Raw genomic sequence first — 16108 nt, forward strand, 5'->3', positions numbered from 1 at the left:
CCGATTCCGTTTTTCTAATCCGTATGTTAGGCTCTTCCGGCTTCTCTTAGTGTTCCCTTGTCTATGTATTAAGCCACATGACCACGCGACACCGACGCGGTTAACAGCACCAACGAAAAGCCCTCACCCCCCCCCCTTCACCATTGATTTCAATAACGTTTTATTCATTCATGCATTCATTCATCCGTTCACACTGAAAGAGAGGAAGTAAATTGAAACAAGGGAGAAGGCTGCGGATGAAGAAGAGCATACTTCATATTTGATTTAACTGGGGTGACTTCAGGCCTCACTGGCAACATGCTTGAGAACTCAATAAAATCTGCCAAATATGCTTGAATGAGTTGGGTGCTTACGATAGTAAGCCACTTGGGAGGGAAGTTGGGAGCACTTTAGAAGTTGTATGGCATGGGGAATACGTGAGGTCCTCGCTAGCTATGGGCCAACACAAAAAGACACTCTAAAGTTTACGATCATGCCTTGAATATTTTATCTTAGACATATATGTCCATGACGAAGGGGATTGTACAGATTCGCATAAAATTTAAATGGTTCTATAGCACCGTTTTTACTTTCATGCGAATCCAACTCCGACCTCTACCCAGGCTTCACCGACGTGAGGCATCGCTTCTATACTGGCTGTGGTTGGGCGTGGCTTTCACGAAGGCGTACGCTACTTTGGTTGGAATGACCGACAGTGCAGCATACGACGTCTGCGGCGTGGGAGAGAACACACAACATTTATTGTGCCATTGTCATCGATTTCAGTCGGAAAGACAATCATCATCTATCGCATTGCCACGACTGGACGATTGGCCGTTGTCTGCGCAGGTGCTACTTGAAGACCGTGCCCATAGCTCGTCGGCCCACAAAGCTATGAAGGCACTTTTGTCTTTCTTGAGGGCGACTGGCCTATGTGAACGTCTTTGACTCGCTCAGGCCCTCCACGTGCATGCCCCACCTCACCGCGGCTTTCCTCCCCCTCCCCTCCCTTTCTCTATCTTATATTTCTATTCCCTCTTTCTCGTCCCCCAGAGTAGGGTAGCCAACCAGACGCATTTCTGGTCAGGATCCCTGCCTTCTCTCTTCATTTCCTCCTCCTCCTCCATGCGAATCTGAACAATCCAGTTCTCCACAGAGACTCAACATAAGCTATGTTAATGATTTCTGCGACGAATAGACCAATCGGAATTTTTTTTTTCTGGAAGCGGTTGCTATGCGCAATAATATTGCGTCCTGCACTATACAAGTGTTCTGCTTACGTGTAGTAAAGTAGCCGACCTTCAGGCGCTCAAAGTGAGTTTGGGCCATAAACAAACCTTTAGATTATGTCTTTCTTGTGTTTGTGTCTGTGTGTTTTTTTTCTTGCTCTCTCTTTAACGAATGCTTGCAACGAGTGCATCATGCAAAAATCCAAAGCTTGGAACGTCGCTACAAACACGCGGCGCGGTATTTTCATTCTCTTTTTTTTTCGAGTGCTGAAGCATTTTTCGTCTTGGCATTAGTGACAAGAAAGAGCGTTTCGCTTGAAGGCCGCGGATTTTGATGGATTAGGGCAAGTCAAGGCCAGCGGTGTGACTTAGGTAACCGGTGACGTACTGCTTCGGTCGACCGCTCAAGGCTATCTCTTACTGCACACAATAACAACACTGTCATCGAGACTGGAGGCTGAGAGGACATGTGCGCTCGTAACGCGTTACGGCACTCGCGTACTCCATCAGTCATGCAACGTATGCAAAACTCGCGGTGACAGCGCGTCTCCATCATAGGTAAGTTCCGCGTTTTTGCGACCAGGAAATTGCCAGGTAAACGTGGCTGCCGTCAGAACAGGCGACCGTTCAGTGCGGTGCAAATAGATAGACCTATACTCCAAAGTGCGACGTCGTAATGGTAGGTCGCATCTGACGTGTCGCCGTGCTGTCCAGGCTGGTTCGCGGTTTTCTTCTTTTCTTTTTCTTCCTAAACGTTTTATCCCGGTGAAACAGAAAGAGAGAAACAATCTCTTTAGGCGAATATTAACGCTGCCACCAAGTCAAGTAACTTTAGTAGTTGACTTCCACTGCTTGCGCCCTTGCATGCAAGCGATGGCAGAGTGTTCTTGTTTACCAACATGAAGCACGCCTGTGGAGTGCGTGTCCCATCGCTCATATAGACTTGGCCCTGTAGTGTCCTGAAAAACAGAAACGACAGAAACTTGCGGGGTGTGCGACTGAGCGGACTTGTAGTCCTCGGCGTGTTCCCGAGGGAGCAGACCGGGAGTCATCAGCTTCTGTGCAAGGCCATCGCTCTTTACCTTTTTTATCGCTTGAATGTTGGCCGGCGCTAGTACGCGTCACCGTTGAAAGGATAAAGAAAGGTGATTGTTGGCGCACGTGGAAACACAAATGCACGGAGATATGTTAATGCTACGAAAGTGCCGCTGCCGCTAAACATATTAAAACCAGCCAGAGGCTCCTGAAATACGGCGGTAACTATTTGGCATGTTACCTAATCGCGTTCACCCACGAATTTGTTTAGGCATGAAGCGTGCTCAGGCGGCGTCGAGAATTTTTTGTTTTTGTCAACAAAAACTCGCAGGCTCTCGCAAAGCACCGTTTCACACATGTCATCCGGTGGCAAATGCCAAGCAAATTATACGGAACCGGGAATCGAACAGTGAACCTTTAGATTCTGAAGCCAGTGCTCGGAAGACTTGTGGTTTAGACTCGCGGACAAGATCGATTAAGCCTGCGTTTACCCTGTGTTTGAAACGACACAAGGCAGCTGGATTTGTTCACAATTGACAACGTTGCCTGGGATCTCCTTTCCAGTGACGTCATTCCTCAATAATCTGAGAAAAGTAGAAGCTGCATCAAGTCAGACCTACACTACGATATGCGCCACTATAAGCCGCTGTTTAGTTTATCAAGATCTCGCTATGAAAGATTTACTAATGTTTGACGAATTCACATCATTATTAATTACAGCACAGGGGAACGATGTGCGTCTGACATATTGTATGAACTGCGCGCCTGTAAGACAGAGTAGAACATTCACAGAGAGATCATGTACACCGCCACACTCGACACATGCGTGACGACACGAAAGCCACGACGTAAGAAGTGTAATTCGCATAGAGCTACAAGTTGAGTTTCTAAATCGGCCATTTGAGCGGCCAGAAGTGAAAGCTGTGCAGGCGCAGACGTCTGTTCTGAGCAATCACCGTACACTGGTTGCGCCTAAATGTATCTGTAATGGCTGCGCTTTGTACTTCGAGCCTGCGCTAGGAAACGTGAAGTTGCTCTGAAGCGACGATAAGAACACGCCAACGTTTATAAGCACATATACAGGTACACGCTGCTTATGGACGCCTGCATCCGCGTTATCACTCTCGTGATTGGATGTCCCCGGTAGAGCTGTATTACTTACTGTAAAACTGGTTCGAAAGCTTCTTCTTTTTTTTTTTTTGCGTCCGCAGTCCTGCATCGTGCACTGTCTGAAGGATCGGCCTACTCGCCACGTCCGGGTGTGCAGAGCCTCCCAAAGTAGATCCAGTGTCCACCACGGACGGAGTGGGCTGATCCAGTGGGCGCATGCGGCAAGGCATATCCGCAGCTGTGCCAGGGCCCAGAGTCAACATCGCGAAAGAAAGAGGTAAGAGCAACACGCAGCGGCGAATCGTTACAGGCGCGTACCGCGGAACGAGCGCAAGAAGCAGACGGTATAAACGAGACGGTCCTGCCTTTTGACACCAAGAAGTGGAGGCGTTGGAAGCGGGAAGACCTGGCGCGAGAACAAAACTGCGTCGAGCAGGCACAGGGACACACTACACTTTCACTGCATTTCACAGAAATATTCTACACCGCAAAAGAAATTTTCTGTGAGTGCTCTATGACAGAAACCTGTTAAAAGATAAAGAAGGACAGAAATTTTCTGCTCTTGACCTCCAGCCTCTAAGTCAACCCGAAACTAAAACATAACCATTCTAAATTATTCTAACTGCACAGAAAACTATAAAATAACATTTTAGAGTTTTCTTCATTTTCATGCACGGTGGGATCTTTTTTTTTTTTTTTTTTTTTTTTTTTTGCACATATGCATGACACGCTGTTTGCGGTACTGCTTTTCTGCCCCGTGCCGTACTCAAGATGGCTGCTCTTCGAGTCAACGTATGTCTGCACTGCTCCGTTTCTTCTTTCGCCAATATTAAGAAGTGATTGGTTTTAAGTACATTACAAAGAGTGCACAGCGCAATCCTTTACCCGGTACATTCCGCGTGTTCACGACATAGAACAGGGCTATAATGCCCACAGAGAAAATTCAGGTGGCCAGTGACAAAATTTACTAACTACGTGTTTCGACATTTGAGCGTACGCTGCTGCGCCTTGTGAGACAACGTGGGATTTGGGTCTTAAATTTAGACTTAGTGTTCTGTTGTAGCACACGTAATGGCTAGCCAGTATGTTTGACAAATGTATTATTGTCTATTCTTGCCTTCTTGGATTGTACTTGTGTTTGCTGTGGCTGCTAGAAGAAAAAAACAAGCGTGCTTGAGTTCTCAACAAAGCTCACTCCGCGACGTTAGCTCTCAGCTACGATCAAGTGTTTAGTTTCTTGAGGTGACTGGAAAGTGCGACTTCTTTACTGTTGTGTAACATTTAACTTTATTTGTTTGGATGTTCGCATATGAACCCGCTGAATATGATGGCGTATGACATCCAGTATTGATTTTATTGCTTCCCTAACTGCGGTTTGAGTGTATGAGTGCGTTAACGTCGGGAAATGATTTTGCCTGGCCACTGACTGCGTCGTTTCATTTCGAAGTTAGTTAGCGGGAATAGTGGACTGCGCGGCTTGGTGTACTAGGTGCGCATTTTAAACGCACAGCGCAGGAGGTGCTAGTACCCGAACCGCGAAGATATGCTGCCATCACGCTTGTGATGAAAGAATTGCTCGCTTGTCGCCTGCTAGCCTCAGTTCCTGACTGTGACAAGAATAACTAAATGTACGAATGAAGTACTGCGAATATAAGAAATAAATTGTCAAAATTTGCATAAATTGGACTGCAGTAACACGTTTAGTAAAAAAAAAGTAAAAAGGCAGCATGCGTCATTGTTTCCCGTAACTAATACTATATACAGTCAATGCAATCTGTCCACCGCTTTACATTATCAGCACTATGTTCTACCTTTTGCCATTTTGCTTGATATTGCTACGAAACCAGCTGCAGTGTGATTTGCTTGCGACGTACGTATGGCGTATTCGAAGGGTTGTAAAGGTGCTGTATATGGTAAATGCTGTAAATATCTGGTAATGAAGTAAATTCCGATTTCTTTCTCGTTTATGCTGCTCGACATTACTGTATAGAGGCGTAGAGCAGACGACACACGTGAACTCGGATTACGAGGTGCTGACGATGAATATAGTTTTGTATTTCATGCCCCGTGCGCCTGCGCGGCATTATCCAGCGCTGATAGTAGAGGCGGTACAGAAAACGCGATGATAGCACAGGCGTCCACGGAGCAAAGGGTTTTGTGATAGACTCTATGGGCTCCACTGGCAAAAAGGTGATGACGTCAGCATGTTGACGCACTCTGCGGAACGTGTATGCGTCCAGCGTTGCTGTGCGTCGCACAGACACCGTTACGCCGGGAAGCCTGCCATGCCTGCCTTCTTGTCGACAGCTACATTTTTTTTTTTTTTTTGCTCACCTAGCCTGCGTTGCGGGCAAGCACACTTCGTTTTGAGTATTACATTTCAATTGCTGGAAAGCCAACTTCTCGTTTACGCAGCGGATATACCGTGTTCTCTTCTTTTTTTTCTTTCGTTTTCTTTAGTTCGAAAAATTAAAAAGCAGCACGGGGAGCATACAGCGCAATTCAATCTATCGGTGTGGAGTATCTGAAGAAGTGGACTTTACTTGAGCGACAGATCGCAATGTCCGGAGCCTGGCCTTATAACTTGTCGACCAAGCCCCGGAGAACACAGAAGAGCTCACTTGACTCACAACATGCCAAGAATCACTCGACACTACAGACTCAACCGCAGAACACTCCCACCACCGCATCTACAGCTCATTAAGATGCAAGAGACAACACTCAGATTATTGGAAACCAGCATGTTCCCGCACCCAAGGAGGATTCATCTCATGTTCCCTATAGTCAATATGACGAACAATGTAAATACTGCGAACAGCTAGGAACCGTCCGGCACATTGTCATATAGATTGCAAACAAAATCCAGTCTTGCTTCTTCTACTCCCTACCCCCCACCCCCAAGAGCAGCGGTAGACGCTGCGATCCAGCTCCCGCCTCTCGGATCAGATCACGTTGGTTGAGAGGGCGGTTGCAGCCAAGACGGCGCATGGATTCCCGTGAAGAGGGAACCACTCCTGCAAATCAAGCCATCTTTAGGCTCAATAAAGATGCTTTCTCTCTCGCTCTCTCTATCTCGCAATGTCCAGGTTGATAATTAAAACTATTCACTGAATAACTTATAATTATTCCTTTTGGGGCATATGCAAGAATTCCGAAATTGAGGTCAAGAATTAAAGTCATTGCTCCATAGCAGAAATTCGAATACTAGAGCCATTTTCGAGACATCCGTCTCCAAATACTGCTAAAAAAATCATTGATGTTAAACTCATACCGAACCATTTAATGCACGCATTAGGAAAGCTAGAAGCTGGAACGCCCACGAATTTCATTGCAGACTTGAAAACCGGATATCTCAAAAGTATCGAAAGGCCTAACATGGGTTCACCGGGCGCAAGATATGGGTAATGAGATCGCTGGGAGAGGCCTTCATCCTGCTGTAGACACAAATAGGTTGATAATGATAATGCTATTAATGATCGATGACCGTCGTCATCTCGAAAGTTCTGCTAGATTTGCGATTCCCGCTAAATGAGCATCGCTTCTTCACTGAGCGGATTCAATTCCCCAATTTCAACAGGTGCCCTAAAGGGAATAGTAAGATTAGTGTAGAAGAATTATAAAAAATGAAGTCATTAGAAAATGTAGGTATTCGTTTTTAATATCACATTCTGACTGGCTGCATGGTTTTAAAATGTTTCAACTATAGTTGGACAGACGATTGGTAATATTGTCATGAATTTGTGACACGCTTAAACCAAAAACAAAGAAAAGCAGCTAAGGCAGTGAGAGGGTGGTAATTACATTTCCAGCTGAATTGGTGGAGCCCAACCTGGGATCTTACTTTCTTCTTCTTTTTTTTTTTTTTGTCTTCCTTGACTCTTGTTCCTTTATAATGAAGTAACAGCCTCAATTAACCTGAGGTTCACACATCCTCTGGCTTAGTGCATATTGACTGAGCTGAGTATATATTGACTATTCACTGAGCTCTGTACAACCATGCTGCTGACATATGTATATTAAAGCAACACTGTTGTTTTTCAGGTCAGTCGCAGCATGACGCGCTGAGAGAGGAAGCAAGGTCCAGCGCGCAAGCAAACAACACGGTCTTGCACCAAAAGTTGTCTCCATAACCAGGTGTCTTCACGATTGAGTTTTAAAGCAAAAGTCTTCAACAACGTAACGCCGTGGCAACTTTGAGTTTTTTTTTTTTCAACACCATTGTGGTTTGATATGTAAGCAGCTTCTCTTGCTCTGTAGTAAGACGTTCGCTGTTTCTGTTTTGTTTTCATGTGGCTTATATGGGTATAGGTTTTCCCTGCTTTAAAATAAAACGCTTTTCAGTTTTTGTACGAAACAAACTCTTGCCTGGCTCTTTTTTGTAGCATCATTTACAGCATTGTTAGAGCAGCCATCTGCTCTTTGTCACACGTGGCTGCATGAAATGTCCGGTTCCTTAGTCTATAGAAAAAAGAAAGCATAAGCGTTATAATGACATTAGATAAAAATTTTAGGGTGAAAACAGTTTTGCTATTTTGAGTCAGCGACGATACTCAAACCAATATCTGACTTTCCACAACAGTTCCTTTTTACATCAAACAAGCATTTGATCGTATATGCATTTCGAAAATGCGCATATCTCTTCAATGTACACGTCACAATATCCGGATACCATGACATAACACACAATGCACACCTACCATGATGTCTCATGCACATTGCACGCCCAGCTTGATACTATTGTGTGTCGCATGAATACACACGGTGACTGACAGACAAAAATTTTAATGACAGGGTCGGGGGAGTTTTTTAGTGAATTGGCTATCAGTGCCTATTATACGCAAAGATGTGCGTATTTATTTACTTCCCACCTTGCTTTGAAAGGGCGTGTACTTCCTCCTGTTCCCCCTTCTTTACGTACACGTGTGATTCATGGCAAGGGGAAGCTGGGAAATTGAATTTCAAGCTGTTCTAACACCTGGAGGAAAGCCGATGTTGTTTGTTTTCTGAACCTATAGTGCGCATAAGCAGTCCTATTATTATTCCTGTATTCATATTTATCTCTCAAGGGAGCTTTTGATGTAAAATAAAACAAAAATTCGTGTTCCTCTACAATATCCTAAATTGCAAATTCTTTCTTACAGCCACTTAGAAGAAAAAGTGTTGACCATGTTTAACAGCAGCGCAAGAAAACTGAGTAAAGTAAAAACGGAGAAATATGAGCGCTGCGCCTGCCCTTTGTTTTTTTTTTTTCGCTACGGTTAAATATTTTCAACTTTTACCACATAGCCTAATTTTTGTTTTGAGACAAGTTGCATATTTACGCGATATCGTATATACTTGTGTAATGGCCGCAGGTTTTTCTCCAAGATTTGGGGCGAAAATCGGGGGTGTCGCCATTACACGGAGGAAAAGAAACAACTTATTTTTTTCGCGAATATTTTCGTTGGCGCTTGCCTTTAGTGAACTACGGTACTCGCTTGCGCTTGTACTGGCTCTGGCTATTCTTCACGATTCCCCCTAGCGCGTCGCCTGCCGGCTGGAGTAAATGGTGACGCCCCACAGACCAGCGACGGCAGCGTCTCGGAGGCAGCCACTAAATCTCGGAGGCTGTGCTATTGCTGATTGGAGGCGCCGAAAACTAGGCACCGCTGCCACGTCTTGCCACCGAATAAAAAAAAGAAAAAGAAAGATTCGGAATTCTCGCACCACACAACAGATAACACTGCCAACCTTCTCAAAAATCTGGTGGTACCTCAAAGTGGGTAATTTCTTTTTTAATTTATTGGAGGATTTCTTTTACAAAGTTCTGGGTGTGGGCATTTACACGGGTGCGGCCATCACACGATTATATGCGGTATTTGTTATTTTATTATGATTCTGTAACGCGCTATACGAAACTCACAGGAAAATTGAGGCTAGAAGTGATAACCACTGGTCGAACAAGCAATATTGGCTGCAACCAACTTTCCGACAAAGGAAATTCTCTTCGTGAGGGCGGCAGCAACCGCACTCATGTAGACAAATGCCCTTTCAAAACGTTGGCTTCGGCGACTTTCCTGGTGCGCCCACTATTCATCACGATAGAAAATTGTCTTTAGACGTCAAATTTCTGCACGGTGGAAAAAGAAAAGCGAGGTAACATAAAATATAAGCAGAACACAGAACATTTTCTGTGCCTGAAATTGGATAACTGTTTTACACATACATTTACTGTAAAATAAAACAGAAAATATTATTAAAGAAACAGAAAAATCTAAAACAGAAAACTGAACTTTTTCGGTAATACAGAACAAATAACTATCTTTAAGCACACACTTTCTGTTAATGCATAACAGAAAAAAAGACTTGTTAACTAAGAGAAAAATCAGCAATAGAAAACAGCTTTACAGAAATATTCGGGCAAGGCAGCTGCCATAAGATTTGTTTTTTTTTTTTAAGGAAATACTTGCTACAGTGTAGTTGACAATCAGTCTCGCGCAACGTGTGTATACATATAGTTTGATTAGTTTTACAACACAGATGAGCAAAGTAAGTATACACAAAATATATCGCAACTACGTTCTTTCGCAATGTACAGGTGAAAGTATCTCTTGTTTGCTCTACCGTCTTCATATGCCAATAATTATTGCCGCATGTTTGCGGCGAAAACGCCGGTGGCGAAATTATCTTTATTTACGGACCTCTCGGGTTCCTCTCGTTGCGTACGGTCTGTCGAATGCAATCACTCGTGCAGTTCCGGAGACGGTCGTGTGAGCCTTTAATATTTTTTTTTAGGTTCTCATTGCCAATATTGAGGCTTCGTTACGTGCTGAGCTTGAGCCATCATCATAACCATCATCAGACTGTTTTATGTCCACTGCAGGACGAAGGCCTCTCCCTGTGATCTCCAATTACCCCTGCCCTGCGCCAACCGCTTGGGTATCCGACTCTTCTTTCGGGGAACCTCTCTATACGTCTAATGACGAAAGGTGCTTTCCAGTCAGTAGGAATTTACTAGAGGAACCTTTGCCGCGGCTCTGTCCACTTATTTACATTAACCCGCTGCTAACACATACCCCATAAAAATAACATTCTCCTTAACCGGTGCCCCTATAAGCGCGATTCATTCGGCAAAGCATATTCCCCGTTCTGGTGCTGCTTTCCATTGTTCAAGGTCAGCAAAACCGTCAGAGGGCGCCCGGCGAGGATCGGTTTTTCTTATCGATCAACATAATGACCTGGCACACAGTGTCGGTGGCGTCACCGGAATGCCCGCCGTGTACTTGTACATGCGCCAGGACTCTGCGCAGCAGCAGCAACAGCAGCATCACAAGCTCGTGACGCTTAACTACGTTATTTGTAGCCTTGTTTTCTTTGTGCGTGTTTACTCTAACCGCTACTCTGTTTATATGGACGCGATTACTAGCCTGTGCACCTGCGCGGACTGCAGGCGTTTGCGCATGTCTCACTACGCCTGGTAACGCTTCGTACTCCTGAACTTCTCAGTGTTCTCACCACGTGCCTTCCGCATAACCTCTTCTCACATTGTTTTGCAGGCCTTTAGCGCTGTACTTTCTATTGGCAAAGCTAATTAAAAACATTACAAAGAAGTCTATACCGAAAAATAGAAATGCCTGACCTCTAATTACTCCTTTATAGAACAGCGTTCTTGAAAGCAGTGACGTTAGGAGGCATTCGCGTACTTTCTTTTTTGATTGTTAGTCAATGCGACTCGCTGCCACAGGAAATTGACCGCATCTAAACCACCGGAGAATCGAATATGTCTAAAGTTTCCACGGGCATCCTGCAAACAAGTTTAGGAAAGTTTCAAGTTAGCGCGAACTATACTGCAGTGTATAACTACCGTCATACACATCCCGAACATGTCTTAAATGCCTAATTGCACCTAGCTCTTTCGGAAAGTGGTAGAGATTTATGGTTGAGGAACCTCGAATGAGCAAGTTGACGCGTCTTCCGTCCCAAGCATTCGATGCTTGCGCGTTACAGCCCGTGTTTGTCCAATTTCTTCATTGTTAGGGTTAAGTCTGACGGAAACTGTAAGTTGCTGCTATGAAACTCAGGGAATGGACGTCTTGGCTGATAAGTTTGCGGTGTACGTGCATATGCTAGAGAAAGCTACTTTTACGTCAACGCGAATCGACTTAGAGCTGAACAGGAATCCGAGTGCGACGTCGTGCACTGCTGCCATATCCCACAAATTTAGACTGAATTCATGGAGACTTGTCGTATAATATGCATGCAAAATATGGTAAATCAAGCCTATGGAGGCACGCAAAGTGGATGACGGTTGATGAAAGGGTGAAAAAATGTCATCCATATTGTTTTTCCTTAGTGGCTTCATGCTACTGTCGGGTCGATACAATACAGACTTCCCTGTGTCCTAAGCTCATTAAAGCTATTTTGAAGAGAAGCTTAAATCGAGTTAGTCCATTAAAACACCCTTCCAGAACTCTAAATTTGTACGACTCCGAAAAGACTGCTTACTTGGCGCTGTTTTCACACATCAGGTTTCTTCGTTGTTCTGCAGAGAGATTCCACAAATATTGCCAACTTGAGTCTTGCTTTGTGTAAACGTGTAATGTAATCATTTTTTCTTAATTACCAAGTAGCCTCGCTTATGCGCCACCGGGATTTATGACGTCGCGACGAGCTGCGGGATTCCTGCAATGGCGTCACCACCGGGCTTTTAATTTCGTGTAGTCTTCTTGCCTAAGAAATGACTGGTAAAAGTGAACTTACCAATACAGTATACCGGAAGAGTTATCTACCAGTCTGACACAGGTTTAGATTTATATCCCACGTTAGTGCGCCACTTTAGTGGCATGCAGCTTGCCTCTTCGTTAGCTGGGCTCACTAAGTCAGCCCCTCCAGTCTCGCAACTGATATTTCTGACAAGTGCTGTGGAGCCGCAGTTTGAAAATAGCTATCTTTCCTCGAAATATGCACGTACGCACGTGATTTCGGCCTTTCTTTCTGTTATATATATTTTTTTCGCTCTGCGCTTTCCGTTCGTCCTATCTGCCACCCGCCCCGTTCTAGAGTACTTCCTGTTCACACTGACAATCACCCACTTCGCACTGCGCTGGCGCTTGAACACAGGGCAGCAATTTTCTTTATGACTTAGTCCGTTGCTCACCCGTAATGAACAGACGATCTCCCCAGCTGCGCCCCAGCACAACGATCATACACACAGGCAAACGCGAACAGCTATAGAGGCTATGTATAGAACACCAGTATAACTACGCACAACTATTAGTTCGGCCTGGATAGAACTCGATTGTGCAGTGCCTTGCCGACTCAGGAGAAAAGCTATTTTCTTTCTTGCTTTCTTCTTTTGCCCGTATTCTCCTCGTGAGAGTTTGTGCAAGTGCGCTTCTTTTGTTGTTGTTGTTCTGCAGAAACGGAAGGAAACGGAGCAGTTCCTTCCTTGCTCGCTCCTTTACAGTGCTCAATGCACGCTCTTCTGCGCGTAGGCCGAGCCAACTGCGGAGAGTGGGCGGCAGGATGTATGTAGGTCGAGCCGTTATCACGTGCGCTGCGCACAGCACCGCACACGCCGTGCCATCTGGGGCACTGCGGCCGGGGTTTGCGCTAGAACTAAAACAGAAAGAGTCAATTTTTTTTTTCGTTTCATTTGCTTTCTTTTGAGTGTGCGTGTGTGTTCCTGTTTTCATTTTCAACGCGTCGTTGGAAAAAAAAAAAGAAAGAAGGTAAAGTACACAGGAAATCCGGCTAGAGCGTGCACGCGCTCCTGCGCACCGCACCATCACCGGCGACGAGACGCGGCCATCCCGGTGCAGGAGCGGCACAGTTTCCGGGCGGCGCACGCCCCGTTATGCGCTGCAGCGGCGAAGACACCGACGAAGACGACGGACGACCTGTTACGGTATACAGCGGCGGCCTACGCTTTTACGAGGCCGGAACGGGGAGGGAGGATCGAGGCACGGCAGCGGAAGACCGCCGTGAAGTCGTCGGTAGCGCGCAGATGCGCTCTGAGTGTGTAGTGTACACACGCACGGTCTGCGCGCAAGGAAACGCGTAGTATACGCACGCTTGCGCTCGAGCGCCTCTTGTTTACAAACGCCGATCGCTCGCGTTCAAGGTGTATCTATATACGAGTACACGCACGCACGCTGTCGTCGTCGTCATCATCATCATCACCGTCATCAGACAATTTTTACGCCCCCACTGCAGGGCCGAGGTCCTCTACCAGGAATCTGAATCTCCAATTACGCTTTTTCTTGCGTCAGTATACGCTATGCTATGCCTACGAATTTCCTAGTCCGGTCACGCTAAACTTAGCTTTGTGCCGTCCTCGACTGCGCTTCTCTTGGCACCTACACTGTTACTTGAATACGCCAGCGGTTATTTGTCCTATACGCATTACGTGATCTGCACAAGCCTCACTTAACTTCAACTATAATATGAGCTACGCTACGGTATATACAGACGGCAGAACTCTCAATAGCAACACGCAATTCGATTTGAGAGGCGCTGAGATCTGTATGCTGCTTTATGGAATCTGCGACCTCTGTTAGTGGACACTGCTTCTTGGCAATATGGCTTAATGGCCAGGAATTTAAGAAATTAACGTGAAGTAATCAAAACCACTCACAACAACGCAGAAGTGTAAGTACCCCAGAGAGCTCTCAGGTCTGTGAGGTCTGTCATCTAAGAATCGGTGATCTCAAGGTTCAGCGAGCTCCGGAGTATACTTCGTTCAGCGATACGGTCGCCCACTGTGGATCCTTCTCAAAATCTCGAAGTCAGTTTTCCTGCATAGTCGAAATCATTTATTCAGTGGTGGTGGAAGAAAGGTACTCCTTTGAGTCTCTTACCTGTTGCTATATGTAGTTGTCCGATCACGAAACCGAAAGATGGCGTAGTTGGCATGCGGATTCGCTGCAGCGTACACCCCAAACCGTGACAACGTGACACGCATACAATGTTAGCAGGAAGAGAAAAGCTGGTACACGCCCGAGCCCCTCCTCCCTCTATTTGTGCTGTTTCTAAATGCCGTCTGCTGTTTGTTTTGATCACGTCCAATATATCCATTATTTCGTTCGTTGCGTCGCCAACTAGTTGAATATTGAAACCACATATTTTTCTTTTTATGTCTCGTTATATTCCGCTCAAGCGGAAATAAAAATACCTATGCCATTAAAATCGATGCCATGAATATCGATTCCCTTGATTTCCTGTAAGGAGGAACTGCAATGTGAAGGGCCCATAGTACCAGAAATGAGGTTAACGTTGAAACTGTGAAGTTGCCGTGTGAAGATCAAGTTAACACCTAGCGCTGGCGAGTCTCCGTTTCGTCTCCTTGCCGTGAACCCCGCAAGAGCTCGAGGAATTGCAGCTCCGCGGAGTACTCGTCCCGCTTCGTCCTTGACAACACACACTCGAAACGAAGGTAGGAGAACATTTTCTTGGGCGAGCTGGTTCATGAATGAGAAGGAAAACTTAAGTGCAAATGAAACAGGACGGGACGAGTACACAGCGTCTTGAAACTGCAGAAGCGCACAAAGACGAGAACGACTAGAATGGGCAGGACGAGGCACTTACTCACAAATGAAAAGTTTTATTGAGAGGAAACAAATACGTACACAACAACGGAGCAGAACGGCGGACGGCGGACGAAGTACACAGGACTGTGTACTCGTCCTGTGGCAGCCCTGTGTGCTCGTCTCGTCCTGTCTTTCGAGCTTCTGTTGTCCTTACTAGAAGATAGGAGTCGCGAGCCAGCTTACATCAAATCAAGTTGAAGTTGAAGTTGAAATTTATTTGCATCATCACAATGCGGGAAATGCTCGGACAAAAAGTGAAAATCAATTCACTTGAGAAGCGCCCGAGCCCCCAATATACAAGGCATACAAAAAGGGCGACAATTAACAAGGCATCTTAACAGCTTACCATTGCAGGTTAACCTCTAGTGTTATACAATGTAATGTAATACGAACAGCTTGACAGTAATTATACATACATAAAAATACTAACAGCAGTGGAAAAAGAGTACTGACATCATGGAATGAAGAACTCTCGTATGTTACGTATGCTGCACATTTCTACATGAATATCCTGGAAAATTAGTTTGTTCAACAGAACTGCAAGTGCATGACGTAACATTTGCCGCCCAAGCTCACTACGACAAAATGGCACGTGCCAATATTCTTTACTACGGAATGGATATACAATGGTGTTCGTTTTCAACGATGATATGCTAAAAAATGCAGGCTCGCTGACTCCATGATGCCGGTGTCGAAACACACACTACACGCTCTGTAGAGATAGCCTGTGCACATGTCATTTTTTTCGTCCCTAGCAGGCTCAAGAGGTAAACGAAGGATTTGCCCCCATGTTGTAACGGCCCACGGTGTTGCACCTCAGCAGCTATATAGGCTCAGCTATGTCGGAACGCCAAGACGCCCCTTTTCAAGTGATTCGAAGGCCCGGATGACGACTGATATTGCTGGACGGAGCATATATGTACACATATGATGCGGGAGAATGCAAACTCATTACTCATCAGACTTCGATTTTGCGAAGTGGGCACACGGTGGGCAAACATCCAAGCGAGTTCATTAACAACCGAATAAACATGCCGCTATATGAGGGAGTCAGTCACAATCACGGCGTTGAACATGGCGTTGCAAAAACGCTTCCTCAGGTTATGATGATCCCGTTGGGGTCACATGCATAACTTCATCGACGGCTAAATTTCGACGCCGGAAAAGCGTCCTCCACCACTTTAGAGT

The 16108-nt window shown here is 45.5% G+C and overlaps 1 long non-coding RNA gene across 1 annotated transcript; it reads left to right on the forward strand.

The window, feature by feature from the left end:
• The first annotated feature begins 1587 nt into the window (after positions 1-1587).
• On the forward strand, positions 1588-7782 carry LOC142577848 (uncharacterized). Its single transcript, XR_012827078.1, has 3 exons — positions 1588-1766; positions 3455-3630; positions 7395-7782. It is a non-coding gene; the product is annotated as an uncharacterized LOC142577848 (long non-coding RNA).
• The last annotated feature ends 8326 nt before the right edge of the window (positions 7783-16108 follow it).

Source organism: Dermacentor variabilis, chromosome 4 (assembly GCF_050947875.1).
Source record: "Dermacentor variabilis isolate Ectoservices chromosome 4, ASM5094787v1, whole genome shotgun sequence".
NCBI lineage: Eukaryota > Metazoa > Arthropoda > Arachnida > Ixodida > Ixodidae > Dermacentor > Dermacentor variabilis.